Source organism: Crinia signifera, chromosome 6 (assembly GCF_055691185.1).
Source record: "Crinia signifera chromosome 6, ASM5569118v1, whole genome shotgun sequence".
In the NCBI taxonomy this organism is placed as follows: Eukaryota; Metazoa; Chordata; class Amphibia; order Anura; family Myobatrachidae; genus Crinia; species Crinia signifera.
Genome location: NC_139222.1, coordinates 253,042,881 through 253,058,508, shown reverse-complemented (window position 1 = coordinate 253,058,508; position 15,628 = coordinate 253,042,881).

The window sequence follows — 15,628 nt, the reverse complement described above, 5'->3', positions numbered from 1 at the left end:
AATAAACAACAATATGTAACAACGGCCGACAATAAATTATATAAAATCAAATCATTTATTAACTGTGAAACAATATATGTCATCTATATGATAAGTTGTTCTTGTAACATGAATTATATAGGCCGAACCACCAGGGCCCTAAAAACCCGTTTCCTCGAACACAGGCGCAATGTCATTAATAAGGTAACACAGCATAGTGTTTCAAGACATTACCTGATTCACCATAATGGCGATCCTAAATGCATGAAAATAATAGGATTAGAACATGTCAAAAACACCAAAAGAGGAGGAGATCGCTACACCACCCTTTCACGCCAAGAAATTTATTGGATGCATGCAATGAATTCTATTCATCCTGCAGGTCTGAACGACCAAGTAGAGCTTAATGTATGTTTATAAAATATACCCCTCTTATCCTGATATTGATCCTCCAGCTATAATCACTAAACGCAGCAATTATTCATATATCAGCCTATCAAAACTGTTTCCAATAATAATTTTTGTGAGATTTGTTCCTTATATATGTTTATTCTTCATACATGTACAGATTTCCATTAAAATCTCGTATTTTTATATTTTCCCCCTCCCCTCTCTTTTTCATTAAAATATATATATTATAATATTTTAACTTATTATTATTATTTTTATTTTTATAATTTATTTATTTTTTACCATTATATTTATTTTTTATTTATTTAAGATTATTATTCAATTGTTTATAAAACTTTTCCCTTCATAAATCTCTTTTCTCTCTAGAATATTAAGATATATAATTGTGTCAATTTGTACACATTACTGTGAAACTGGTCGTTTTTAAAGCCCTCTCTTGGTAAATTTGCACTATGGGTTAATTGACATAAGAGTAATAAAATATGCCGGTTACCATGACAACCTGTCATAAACGTATATACTAACAACAAAGGTATCAAAAGAAATTGATATGGGATATGGGATATTCCTCCATGAAAATCCTTATTCATTCCGCAGTATAAATAAATAAATTGAATTACGTCTTGTTAATTAAATGTGGACATAAAAATAACCAGAGACCGGAAGTTTTACTCTAATAGGATGCGTTCCAAATACAGGAAGAACAATGAGCACCGCAATACTATCTCCGCCAGTCGGAAGCAATGATACAGAACCCGGCTCTACATCATTGTATCACCAGCCGGAACCTGTATTACAGTAACCGGAAGCCGGAAGTCCGGCTCGAAATAAGCAAAAAGATCGCGACATGCATATAGCATGCCACGCGCGCACAACAACCCACTGATCCCCGTCTCTATATGTTTCTACAACGCACAAGTAATTTATCACCCCTCCTGATCTATGAAGTATACCATTTTATAAGGACACAATCCATCGCATTATGCGCTCCATACAAACCGGAAGTTGGACGCAGCGTGCGTTCCAACGACCGGAAATGACACTAGAAAACACTTTTTTATGGTTTTGGAACTATATTATGTTTATTTAAGAAATTATTATAAAAGTATTAGCTGCCTCCTATTGATTAATCAATATTTTGTGTTGATATGACTTTTTTTCAATGACATAGAAATGTTTTTAGTATGGACCAATTGGGTAAGAGTATTCAATGTCAAATGTTTCACTTCCTGTTTTGAGGTATATAAACCCTGAATACCCCAATGCAAATACACCTTTGATAAAGTTGCCCGTGGGCAACGAAACGCGTCAGGCTATTCAGTGCAGCTCTGATTATCTTGGGACTCCAGACAGACACCATCTCACTCGGACCAACCTCCCTACTTCAATCCATCTCCTAAGCCCTCCTCAAATTGGGGCTATCTAAAACTGGACATTATAAGGGACACCACCACCTGAGAATCACCGGAAATTACCAACAAAGGACTGAGACCCACATCCTTTATCAATATCAGGATCAAGGTTTTTTTCCTCCAGTCTGGTTTATGGACACCCGCCATACCAGTCTCCCTCATTAACAACTGGGAACACGCATATTTCCATCTGGGAGGTAACATTTGGAACAAGTGAGAAAAACTGTCTTTACTTATTGATATCCCATGCATGCAATATATCAGGCTGCACAATATTAATGTTTATTGTAATTGGGCCTATTTAAAGCCTCATTTTATACTATTTTTAATGTTATTAATTGTCTTTTGTTTTTTAAAAGTGAAACAATAATCTTTATAATAAATTAATTGTGATACCCAATTGGTCACATCTTGATATTTTCTGAGCGCTCCACCACCCCTATCTTGTGTGTGTTCTTCTCTTTTTGGAAGTTGACCTCCCCTTGGTGGTAGCAGCTTGCCAAACAACTCAATCTCAAAGCGCCTCTAATATTGTTCCACCTAGGTGGCACAATAATTCTCTAGTACATCTCCTGGGTCTGCCTATGTTGCCAGTCAGTGCATCTCCCGTGGCTGCCTATGTTGCCAGTCAGTGCATCTCCCGTGGCTGCCTATGTTGCCAGTCAGTGCATCTCCCGTGGCTGCCTATGTTGCCAGTCAGTGCATCTCCCATTTCTGCATATGTTGCCAGTCAGTCCATCTCTCGTGGCTGCCTATGTTGTCAGTCAGTGCATCTCCCATGGCTGCCTATGTTGTCAGTCAGTGCATCTCCTGTGTCTGCCTATGTTGCCAGTTAGTGCATCTCCCGTTTCTGCATATGGTGCCAGTCAGCGCATCTCTCGTGGCTGCCTATGTTGTCAGTCAGTGCATCTCCTGTGGCTGACTATGTTGCCAGTCAGTGCATCTCCCGTGGCTGCCTATGTTGCCAGTCAGTGCATCTCCCGTGGCTGAATATGTTGCCAGTCAGTGGATCTCCCATGGCTGCCTATTTTTTCAGTCAGTGCATCTCCCGTGGCTGCCTATGTTGTCAGTCAGTGCATCTCCCGTGGCTGCCTATGTTGTCAGTCAGTGCATCTCCCGTGGCTGCCTATGTTGCCAGTCAGTACATCTCCCATGTGTGCCTATGTTGTGAGTCAGTGCATCTCCCGTGGCTGCATATGTTGCCAGTCAGTGCATCTCCCGTGGCTGCCTATGTTGCCAGTCAGTGCATCTCCCGTGGCTGCATATGTTGCCAGTCAGTGCATCTCTCGTGGCCGCCTATGTTGCCAGTCAGTGCATCTCCCGTGGCTGCCTATGTTGCCAGTCAGTGCATCTCCCGTGGCTGCCTATGTTGCCAGTCAGTGCATCTCCCATGTGTGCCTATGTTGCCAGTCAGTGCATCTCCCATGTGTGCCTATGTTGTCAGTCAGTGCATCTCCCATGGCTGCCTATGTTGTCAGTCAGTGCATCTCCCATGGCTGCCTATGTTGTCAGTCAGTGCATCTCCCGTGGCTGCCTATGTTGCCAGTCAGTGCATCTCCCGTGGCTGCCTATGTTGTCAGTCAGTGCATCTCCCGTGGCTGCCTATGTTGCCAGTCAGTGCATCTCCCATGTGTGCCTATGTTGTCAGTCAGTGCATCTCCCATGGCTGCCTATGTTGTCAGTCAGTGCATCTCCCGTGGCTGCCTATGTTGCCAGTCAGTGCATCTCCCATGTGTGCCTATGTTGTCAGTCAGTGCATCTCCCATGGCTGCCTATGTTGTCAGTCAGTGCATCTCCCGTGGCTGCCTATGTTGCCAGTCAGTGCATCTCCCATGTGTGCCTATGTTGTCAGTCAGTGCATCTCCCATGGCTGCCTATGTTTTTAATGAAGTCATGGGTTCAATTCCCCCCATGGCCCTAACTGTGCAGAGTTTCTATATTCTCCCCGTGCTTGTGTGGGTTTCCTTCGGGTACTCCGGTTTCCTCCCACAATCCAAAAATATAATGGTGGGTTAATTGACTCCCAACAAAAATAAACCCTAGAATGTCTGTGTGTGCATGTACATGTGGTAGGGAATATATATATTGTAAGCTTTTTGGGGCACGGACTGATGTGAATGTTCAAATATTCTCTGTACAGCGCTGCAGAATATGTGTGCGCTATATAAGAAACTGTTATTAAACAAATAATAACTAAAAATAACAATGGGATGCTGCCTGTCCGCTCTATTGGCCTGCTAAGCTCACTGTATGCTGATGCCTTCATAGGGCCATTTTGGAAAACATTTCCATGTCCATTTAAAATACTCTCACGAAAGAAAATTAGCTAGGCAACACTGGATGATTACATATGTATTTTATATTTTGTTGTGCATTGAAACAGGCAGTTGTTAGAACTTGCAAATGAGCTAGTTGAGAAGATTGTGAACCTCGGTTGATGTTTTATACTGCCTATTGAATTGTTTGTAATGTCTTTTTGATACTTGAAACTAATACAAATTATTAAAAACAAAATACCCAAACTACCCCTGATCACAGGTCACTAACAACTATCATAACTGCACTATCCACCTTCAGCCTTTACCCTATAGATCTTATTGATCCCAATACTTTATATAGGTCATCTCTGTATTATATCTGTACAAGATACAACCTGTAGAGGTAAATCACAGGGTATTTGCTGACACCTAATACAATCATACCAAATATGATTGTAATCTCCTTGGGGCAGGGACTGATGTGAATGTTCAAATATTCTTTGTACTGCACTGCAGAATATGTGTGTGCTTCAGAAACTGTTACTAAATAAATAAAAATAATAGTGGGATGCTGCCTGTCAGCTCTATTGGCCTGCTAAGCTCATTGTATGCTGATGCCTTCATAGGGCCATTTTGGAAAACATTTCCATGTCCACTTAAAATACTCAAACTACCCCTGATCACAGGTCACTAATAACTATCATACCTAAAATTATCCACCTTCAGCTTTTACCCTATAGATCTTATTGACCCAAAGACTTTATATAGGTCATCTCTGTATTAAGGCTCTTATTGAAATCTGATTGTAGTACAAACTTGTTCTTAAAATGGACAAAACCATGTGCACTGCAGGTGGGGCAGATGTAACATGTGCCGAGAGAGTTAGATTTGTGCCAATTATTTTTTTTCTGTGCAGGGTAAATACTGCCTGGAATATTTTTACACTGCAATTTAGATTTCAGTTTCAACACCCCCCCCCCCCCCCCCCCCACCACCACCAAAATGTAACTATCTCTGCACGTTACATCTGCCCCACCTGCAGTGCATATGGTTTTGCCCATTTTGAGAACAAATTTGTACTGCGATCAGATCTGAATAAGGGCCTATATATGTACAAGATACAACATGTAAAGGTAAATTACAGGTTTATTTGCAGACACCAAATACAATCATACCAAATAAATAAATATAATCTAACATAAGCCACAAGACCAGCTATAGGCAAACAACATGAGAAAGCTCACACACATATTATTCTTATCATGCAATATAATGAATTAGGACATAGTTTTGAATATACACTATAATGACTTAAAGATTAACTAGTGCCCTATCTGGGAAGCCCTAGTATGTTCTCCTCAATCTCTCAAGGTAAATGGATTTCTTATTGCTCCTTGCAGATAAATGCTGTAAGTAGGGTGATAAGGCTGTAATTACCGCAGACGCCAGACGGGGGCAGTGTTCTATAGACATCATGTAGCCAGATAATACAGAGTCGCTAGTTAGTACAATCACAGGCTTGTTACAATGCATCGATTACCCAGTTCTAAGTGGCGTCCGCATTTCTGCTCCTGAACATTCCGATCAATATGAATAACTTGTCACTTATCTTACTGTCTGCAGGTTTTATCTGAGCCCCTGTGATACAAACCGGGCTGGATCCTTGGAAACAATTCTATCTCATTATTGTATCCACCAACACACATATGTACTATCAGGGCCTGACTCCACGCAGGGGACAAGACGCTTATAGGATTTCCATTGCATTTCCTGTTTAAAAACAACAGGATATTGATTTCCACACCACAAATAAAATCTTCCACTAAATTAACTTAATAGATCACCCATTGGCAGTACATGTGTTTGTTTGGGGTTTATAGAAGCTATCTCAATTTAATTATCCTTATCATAGTGAATAATGCACTGTTTTATACAGCAATGAATATCTCCTGTAAACAGAAAAGCAATCAAAAGCTTCCAATAAAATGAGGAAAAGCTGCAAAATAATAATTGGTTTGGCAACAACCAATGCAGCCCTTTTATTGGTCTTTGTGCTCGTATTTTGCCAAAACATATTGGACTGCTTATTATAAGGTTCATGTATTTATATAGTGCTTTCCAGCCTCACACACCTACCCAGCATCTACTATATAGGCTTATAGTGACCGCTCCAACAAGTACAGCATCTGTTCAGAATAATCCAGGCAGTGCTGTATTCCCGGTGGTGGCGCTTTTGTCCTCACTGCGCATTGTCATGACCTTAGAGGGAGGGCTGGCACAGGGCACACTGCAGACCTGCAGCGACATACCAGGGGTGAGCAATACATTTCCAGATGCACAAAAAGTCCAAAGTAGGTCTTCCACATTCTGGATGAAAAGGCCCATACACACTGGGCGTCTTTGAGCTGAAAGTCGCTCAAAACAGCAAGTTTGAGCGGCTTTCCGCTCAAAGCCACCCAGTGTGGATGGCCAAGCGCGAGCGCTGCTGCGCGCTTCCACATCATTGCAGGAAAAGCCGCTCATTGTGTATGCACTGAGCGGCTTCCCCCCCCCCCCCCCAGCAATGATAGCTATCATCGCTGACCATACACGCTGGGAATAATCGCCCAGTGTATATGGACCTAAAGTCTCCAGTGCAGCTTTCAGTCACTCAAAAAGACTCCCAGACATCTTACACTTGATTGGTGGAAACACAGAGAAGTTATAGAATCAGAATCAACTTTATTGGCCATCAATACTTGCATATGCTAGGAATTATTTGTGGAGTACAGTGCAGCACCAAGCAGGGGTGCAGGAGGGAAAAACATTATATATATTTATATTACATTTCTTATGTTACAACTATAATGGACAGGTCGCTTAATTGCTTGGGATTGCATTTGCTTGGATTTGGTTGTTCAATTGGTGGATAGCTAACAGAAAGAAGCTTCTTGCGGTTCTGGTCGTCTTGGCAGGGATGGACCTGAAGCGTCTTTTGGATGGCAGAATGTCGAACAGGTTATGTCCTATAGGGGGCCAGATCTGGACTGTATGCTCTTAGATTCACGGGACAAAAAATCCACCACTTTACTGGATTTATGGGCAGGGCAGGTGCATTGTTCTGATGGAGAAGGGCATCACAAGAGTGAGTTCTTGGATGGCACCTGGAAATGGATTCCAGCACTTGAAGCAGGCCTTAGTTAGCGTACTAGTTCCTGGTGATGGTGTGCTGCTGCAAGAGTGATACAGTAGCTACATCACCAGTCTTGGTCACAAAACCATCTGCTTGTGCTCATGTCTGAATTCCTGTGGCAATTACAACTGGGGTCGACTGTTGTTTGTTCCAGGATTCAACGCCACTGATGATCTCCCAGGAAGGGTTTGAGAGATCACTATCAAACCTGGGAAGCATGTTACAGCACTAAGTTCCCCAGGCCTTCTTCTGCTCTCGAGTCAGCTGACTGAACAACCAGCCTTCAGGAAACTTGCTCAGGCCAAGTTTTCCATGAACTATAAAGCAGATGGATCCCAATGAGATGCCTATGTCCTTCTCTAACAGAGCAACAGCCACGGTGGCATCCACCTCGACTATGGCCCGCACAGCAGCAATGATGTCCTCACAGATGGCAGACAAGGGAGAGCTACAGTGCTCCTCTACTTCCAGGGACGAAATTCTGGAAAACCCTCAAACACAGTGGTGCTTCCTCCGCAAAGCAGCTTGCAGTTGGTTTAAACTCTCTTGCGGGCACAGTCCACTCTTGTATTCATAGGCAACCATGGCTCTCCACTGGCCTCTGTTGAGCTCTGTAAGGAACATGCTGACAATCTTAGATGTGCAGTTCTGCTTATACACAGTTCTGAGCCTTCACATTTTACGTCAATTTAGTCAGAGATTACAGTCCACAACCAGGCAGTCAGATTGTGTCTACTCTACCTATGCAGCGCACATCTGGAAGCTTATTGTACTGCCCCGTAGCACAGATTGGGGATGTTCACCTTCATTTCATACTTACATTGGTTTAGGTGCTCAATCAAATAAGAACTCAGTCCATTATGCACTTGTATGAAATGTGCAAAACGCAATAAAGCATAAAATGCAATAATGCATAAAACACGTGCATGGTGTTAAATTGGGAAGCGGTCATCTATTAGAATGAACTTAGGTCTACAGTCATTAGGTCGACCCCACTAGGTCGACTGGCAGGAAGGTCGACATGACTTAAGGTCGAATTTGCATAAAGGTTGACATGAGGAAGGTCGACTGGTCATAAGGTCGACTGGGTTTTTCACTGTTATTTGAGCCAAAATGTGTCGACAGGCGGTATTTCATGCCCTACCATCCACTAGGGTGTGGAGGAGGTTATTAAAGCTGTGGCGAGCGAAGCGAGCCACCGTGCCCGAAGCATTGTGAGCGAAGCGAGCGATGCGAGGGTCCGATTCTCATTGTCAACTGTGTCCATGTCGACATTCGGGTAAAAAAACAGTGAAAAACCCATGTCGACATTATGACCAGTCGACCTTCCTCATGTCGACCTTTATGCAAATTCGACCTTAAGTCATGTCGACCTTGGCCCATGTCGACCTTAAGTCAGGTCGACCTTCCTGCCAGTCAACCTAGTGGGGTCGACCTAATGACTGTAGACCTAAGTGTGGTCTGACAGATGTCCCGATTCCGTTAAATTTACATTTTATTCGCGATTTTCTTTTAATTATCATTAAGAATATTATTATTAAAGCGCACAGTCCTCAGGCAGCAATGCCGGCCCCCGTACTAGAGGATCGGAATGACCAAGATCTATACCAAACCTTCCAGCTGAGGCAGCTTTTATTTGCCCTGTTAAACCAGCGTGGTCCTTATTGCCATAAAAGAGGTGGTTTGTTTCATACTGTACTGTTTATGATTTTAATCAAACCAATGTTTACATTAAGGTGCTTAGGTTTTATATACGGTTATAAACAGTGCCGTCCCCACATGTTTGTGATTGAGACTGACATAAAAAACAGAGATTCGGTTTTAACATAAATTGAGATTTATATGGAAAGAGATCCTCGCAGCGGCCAGCAAATTGCATTTGTCTGGCAAACAAGCCAAATTCAGGCTACTCCAGTTTTACAATACTCAGAACTGCAATGTAAGAGGAGAACAAAGAACCAAATCATCTAATTACATAGATGTCAGGAAATATTGTCTGACGTAACAGTGCTAGAAAGTCACAGAAAACAAGAAACAAAAGTTCTTGTTTTATTTTCTGACATTATTGGAATAGCACGGGAAGATCCAGGCGGAGCTTAGATCACAAACTGACAACAATAGTAACATTTCTAAATACAGGTTGAGTATCCCTTATCCAAAATGCTCTGGACCAGAAGAATTTTGGATAACGGATTATTCCGTATTTTGGAATATTTTTATATTTGAATGAGGTATCTTGCATTAATGTTGTATAAACACATCAAATACATGAAATACACACAAATATATTTTATTTGTGCATGAATCAAAGTTTTAAATCATGAAACAAAATTTATGGACTCAGACATTGAATTTGAATGCCAAGCAATCATGTCCTTGCACATATTTATTGCCAGTTACATGTTATTTCCCCAGTAGTGCCAGTTACAGATGTAGCCAGTAGGTTGTTAGCAAAAAAAAAAGGTACATTTTGGAGACTGGTTTTCGGAATAATTTGGATAACTGATATTTGGATAAGGATACTCAACCTGTAACATTTATTTATATATTTGTAGCAGCGTGAATGAATAAATGGTATCGGACATGTATATTATCTCCCGGGGTATCAAAATATCACAACATCAAATTATTAAAACAGAAATGTATATTCACTGATGAGAGATGTTAAGTAAGCAAAACATTTTTTATATTGCACTTAATTTCTAAAAATCCTCATAAGGTGCTTCTAAGGTTCTGTAGCAAAGGTGCTTGATTCATCAAGACTTATTTTAGCACTTATTATTAATAATTATTATTATAGATTATTATTTGGTTTGCGTCTGATTTTATTTCCTTTTTTTGTTTCATTTGTAGGACCCTATTTTCTTACATTGCCTTGGTATCATATGGTTGATAAATCTTGTGATATTTTTACGTTGGTTGTTTGGAGTCATTTAGATTTGGGAAATGTGTACATGATTGTAGTTACACCCCATATTTGCGCACAATTGAGCTTGTGGACTTTTACTAAACTTTCCATTTTTTTATTTTTAAAATATGGAAACATTTTAAAATTCCGGTTGAGTATCCCTTATCGGAAATGCTTGGGACTGGAGAATTTTGGAGAGGGGATTATTCTGGATTTCGGAATAGCTTTTTTTTTTTTTTTTTCATACTCACCTCACCTTTCATACTTTTAAGGCATCTCACATTTTCATTTAGAAGTTACAACAAAGGAGGGGGCGTGGCTTGGCCGAGAAAGAAGCAGGACGCTTCTCAGTGCAGCTCCTGCAGAGTGCCCATCAAAATCATCCTCAGGCAGCCCAAACAGCCACCAGCACCCCCATATCTGTTCCTGCCCACCGCCGGGAACCCTCCGCACCCGCTACATAGCGCCTGTGAGGCCGGGGGACCGAGGGACGCCTTCCCGAACATTGCGGCCTACACTGACCTGGAAGCCGGGGCCTCGATTTTGGCGTGTACCCGGCGGCTGAGCTCCAGGGCCGGATCGCGGCAGCGCCTGAGCGCCGGAGCCACTGGAGACTGTCAGAGGGGTCCTGGAGGTAGGCTGACCCGCCCCACACCCACCGCAGCCCTCCGCCCGCTGTTTACAGCTGCCCTGGAGCCCCCAGGAGCCAGGGACTCCCAGCAACTCCTCTCCCCACTACTCGCGGCGGCCATCTTGGATCCTGGCACCTGCCCTGACTGCTAACACAGCAAGGGGAAATCGCACACTGTTCCCTGTGCAGGCTGTGCTGCTATCACCTAACACTGCTTCCCCAGTAAAGTTCCAGGGATAACTGTGGTCAGTGCTGGCACGACCACAATATTATCACACAAGCTGCATGGCTGATAATTCAGTTATAAGGCTCTCAATGTCCAGCTGTACCTGAACATGACACCTTCAATGCCATAGGGGTTGCTGGCACACTTCCTCACTCCGACATGATTTGAACCTACACTTATAACCGAATTTACGTTAACGACCCAGCCTCAGCCTGCCTGCGGATCAATAACATCCCGTACTTGACCCTGCATCGATCTGTGACTTCCTCCATCTGCTAGTTCTTCAGCTATAGACATGGCTCCTAAAAAAGCAAAGGAACCCACTGGAGTTCCCCCAATCAGCTTTTTCAAATCCTCATCTCAGTCCCCTAACCCAAAGACTGGTTCAAAAAAAGACACTGGTTCGCCTACTCTCTCAGCCCTCAGCACACCATTTGACCCCACCACGGCGGGCAATAGTATGCAACCCCCAACAGGGGATGATGCCCCACTTACATTGGGGATAATGAAGCAATTATTGGCCTCCTTTAAAATGGACATGTCAGCAGAATTCAAGTCCGCACTTCAATCCTGCCAACAGGATATAGAGGTTATCGGACACCGCACTGACCACCTTGAAAACAAGATGGATGAAGTGGTCAAATCACATAATGACCTTCTTGTCCTACACGAAGGGGTTCAGGACGAAGTAAGGGCTCTGCAAGCTAAGATTTGCGAATTGGAAGACAGGTCGAGACGCAATAACATTAAAATAAGAGGCATTCCGGAAACTGTCTCTAACTCGGCCCTGACGGAATATGTGACTGACGTCTTCACAAAACTGATGCTGACCACTCAGATCACAGACTTCCTTCTAGACCGCATCCATAGATTGCCAAAAGCCCGAAATGCCCCGCAAGACGCCCCTCGGGACACATTGATGCGTCTCCATTATTATCACATCAAAGACTCGATACTTAGGGCCGCTAGACCATCCAATCACTCCGCCCCTATCTTGGGAGACCTCCAGATCTTTGGCGATCTATCTGCAGCCACCCTAGCACTTCGCAGGTCGTTCTATCCAGTCACAAAGGCCCTCCGAGAAGCTGATATTCCCTACAGATGGGGATTCCCTACAAAGCTACTTATCCGGAAAAATGGATCTACACTTGTGGCATCTACACCATCCGAGGGCTCGCGACTCCTGGCCTCCTGGAAGCTGGATGAGGCCCCTCTGAAGAACCCTGCTGACTTGCATCTCACCCAGGACTGGTCGGTGACAGGCAGGCCCACCTGATGTCAAGCCTCTCTCTGAACTCCGGACGGAGTTCCTCAACCTCCACACTGAACTATATCAGGTCATACCCATACCTTATCCCTTACCCTGATTCATGTCATGAAGACATAATAATATAAATTGGTATTGGGCCGTTCCAAGCTAATTCTCATATATGCTATTGGCCTACTTGGGAATGCCCTACAATGCTTTTTCTTGCTGTTTCCATATATTATGTTTTGATTCCCGTTTAATGTAGCGCAGGCTGCATTCATTATAGATCCTGAATACGGTTACCTTTTTTATCCTATTAATGGTTGGATTTTCCTTATCTCATAGAGATAGAGAGGATTTCAATACAGGTTTATTTCTTATGCATATGTTTATTATCTTCCTCCTAGTTCTCATAGGAGTGAGGAGGGTGTCAGTTGTCCCCACACCCCCTATTGTGTCGCCTATGGTGGTGGCCTACAGTAGCCCCTTTACGGAGCTTCTTTGTTTCTTTCAGCCCCTTATGCTCCCTCCTATTCTAATCTCTGTTTTTTGTTTTACTCCCTTGTCTGTTTTACTCCCCCCTAGGTTTATTTTATTTATTTTTGGAATGCACACATTTGGAATATTTTACCTGATGCGACCTAGCAATGAACAACAATACCTACCTTACTGTTTAAATGGTTAAAGTGTTATCACTGAATGTCAAAGGCCTCAACTCACCTAACAAGAGGCGCTTAGCCCTGAGGTATTTTAGTAAGCTGAAAGCCCATGTAGTTGCTTTACAGGAGACCCACTTCCTACAGTCCTCCCCTCCTCAATTTTCTAACCCCTCTTACCCTCATTGCTTCCAATCCAATGGCCCCAGCAAGAGGGCGGGTGTAGCCCTGCTATTCTCCAGGTCCTGCGACTTTGTCCTAGAACAACAGCTCTCCGACCGGGAGGGCAGGTATCTAATCGTAACTGGGAAATTAGAAGGTAAACTAGTAACGCTGGCAGTTATATATGCCCCTAATTCTAAGCAGATCCCATTTATAAGGAAATTCTGTAACACTCTTAATGCATGCCGGAAGGGATTAGTTATGGTGCTGGGAGATTTCAACTTAGTACTTGACCCTTCCATAGATAAATCTGTGAAACTTAATAGACGTAGTAATAGTTTTGCGCCTACTCAATCCTCTGCATTCCGGAAGATTATACATGAATATGATATTTATGATGTCTGGAGGGCTAAAAATCCGAATGTAAGAGACTATACATTTTATTCCCCAGTTCATGGTACATATTCCCGCATTGATCTAGCTTTTTCCGATAAATGGGCCTTGCAGCAAATCACCAAGGCCTCTATCTTACCAGTCACGTGGTCCGATCACGCCACGTTATGTATACACTGGAACTTATCTTCTGTCCAGACCCCCCCAAGCCCCTGGCGCCTGGGCGAGTATCTCTTATTAGATTTGGAGGCACGGCAGACTATCTCTAAAACTCTCTCCCTATACCTAGAAACTAACTCACCGGAGGATACATCCCCTTTCACCTTTTGGTGTGCACTAAAAGCAGTCACCCGGGGCTCTGCGATTCAGGCGGCTGCCCGCATACGTAGAAAAGCAGCTGTTCATCAAGCGGATGTCGAAGCCCGTATGACAGACTTAGAAGCTAGACATAAACGGTCCCCTTCAGATGGTAAGATATATCAAGACCTTCTTCGGGTCCGGGAGGAATGGAATGTCCTGGCATTACGGGATGTACATAGATCTCTATCTAAACTTAAACAAAAATACTACATACAAGGCGACAGGGCGGGTAGGCTTCTTGCCAGAAAACTGAGGGGAAAAACGGCAAAGGATCGTATACGATCAATTACGGACAATCGCGGCATTAAGGTGACTAACCCGTTAGATATAGCAAATGCCTTTGCCGCATATTATTCAAACCTTTACAATCTAGCGACAGACCCAGCAACACCGCAGCCCTCAGATTATGCTATAGACCAATTTCTGGCCAGGATTAATCTTCCATCTCTTAATGCGGATGCTCTCCATACGCTGGCACAGCCCTGGTCTATAGAAGAGATCACTTCAGTTATAGATTCACTCCCAGCCGACAAAGCCCCCGGACCAGACGGCTACATTAACAAGTTTTATTCATGTTTTAAAGACGTTCTTTCCCCTATCTTAGCTCAGATATTCAATGAAGCATCTGCTCTAGGTAGTTTCCCAAAAGAAATGCTAGAAGCTAGGATAGTAGCTTTTCCTAAACCAGGGAAGAACCCCACTATTATAACTAACTACCGCCCCATAGCTTTACTTAATTCGGATGTTAAAATATTCGCCAAACTGATAGCTAACAGACTCAACCCACTGCTCCCCACCATTATTCATCAAGACCAAGTGGGCTTTGTACAGGGCAGACAGTCACCTGACAACACTAGGAGAATATTTGACCTGGTTGAGGCCTTCTCTGGGTCCGGAGAGCCGCTATTGCTTTTGTCTTTGGATGCGGAGAAGGCCTTTGACCGACTCCACTGGGGCTATTTATACACAGTTCTCCGCAAGTTTGGGATAACGGGACGTGCTCTGACATCCATATCTGCCCTTTACTCATCTCCATCAGCTAGAGTATTTGTGAGTGGTCTGCTTTCTGCCTCCTTTACGATCTCTAATGGAACTCGCCAGGGCTGCCCTCTATCCCCCCTGATCTTCGCATTGGCTATTGAACCGTTGGCTGAGACTATTAGAGAATCGGATGCCATTTCAGGCCCGATGTTGTCGGGCATGACATATAAAATATGTTTATTCGCAGATGACGTCTTGCTCTCTCTCACGGATCCAGAAATTTCCCTAACAAATCTACATAGGATTTTAGATGAATACTCAACCATATCATACTATAAATTAAATGGGTCCAAAACAGAAGCGCTCCCCATTAACTGCCACCCGGACCTTCTCCAATCGTTACAAACAAAATTTCAATATTCCTGGCAAACTAGCAGCCTTAAATATTTGGGAATTCACATTACCCCCACAGTTGAGAAATTAATTGAAGCCAATTATGTCCCGCTCCTGCACAGAATCTCGCTGATGTCCACTGACTGGATGATGCTGCATATCTCATGGCTCGGTAGAATTGCGGCTCTGAAGATGATGATATTACCTAAGATACTATACCTATTTAGAACCATCCCCATTCTAATACCCACCCCCTTATTAAATAAATTCCTTTCAGCGTTTAGTAAGTATGTATGGAGAGGGGCTAAACCCAGATTGGCCCGGAAGACTCTATCACTATCAAAACGGGAGGGGGGAGTAGCATACCCAGACTTACACAAATACCAAGTTGCGAGTCTTCTCTCCCAAGTTGGAGCGTGGGCCGTGACAGATGATCC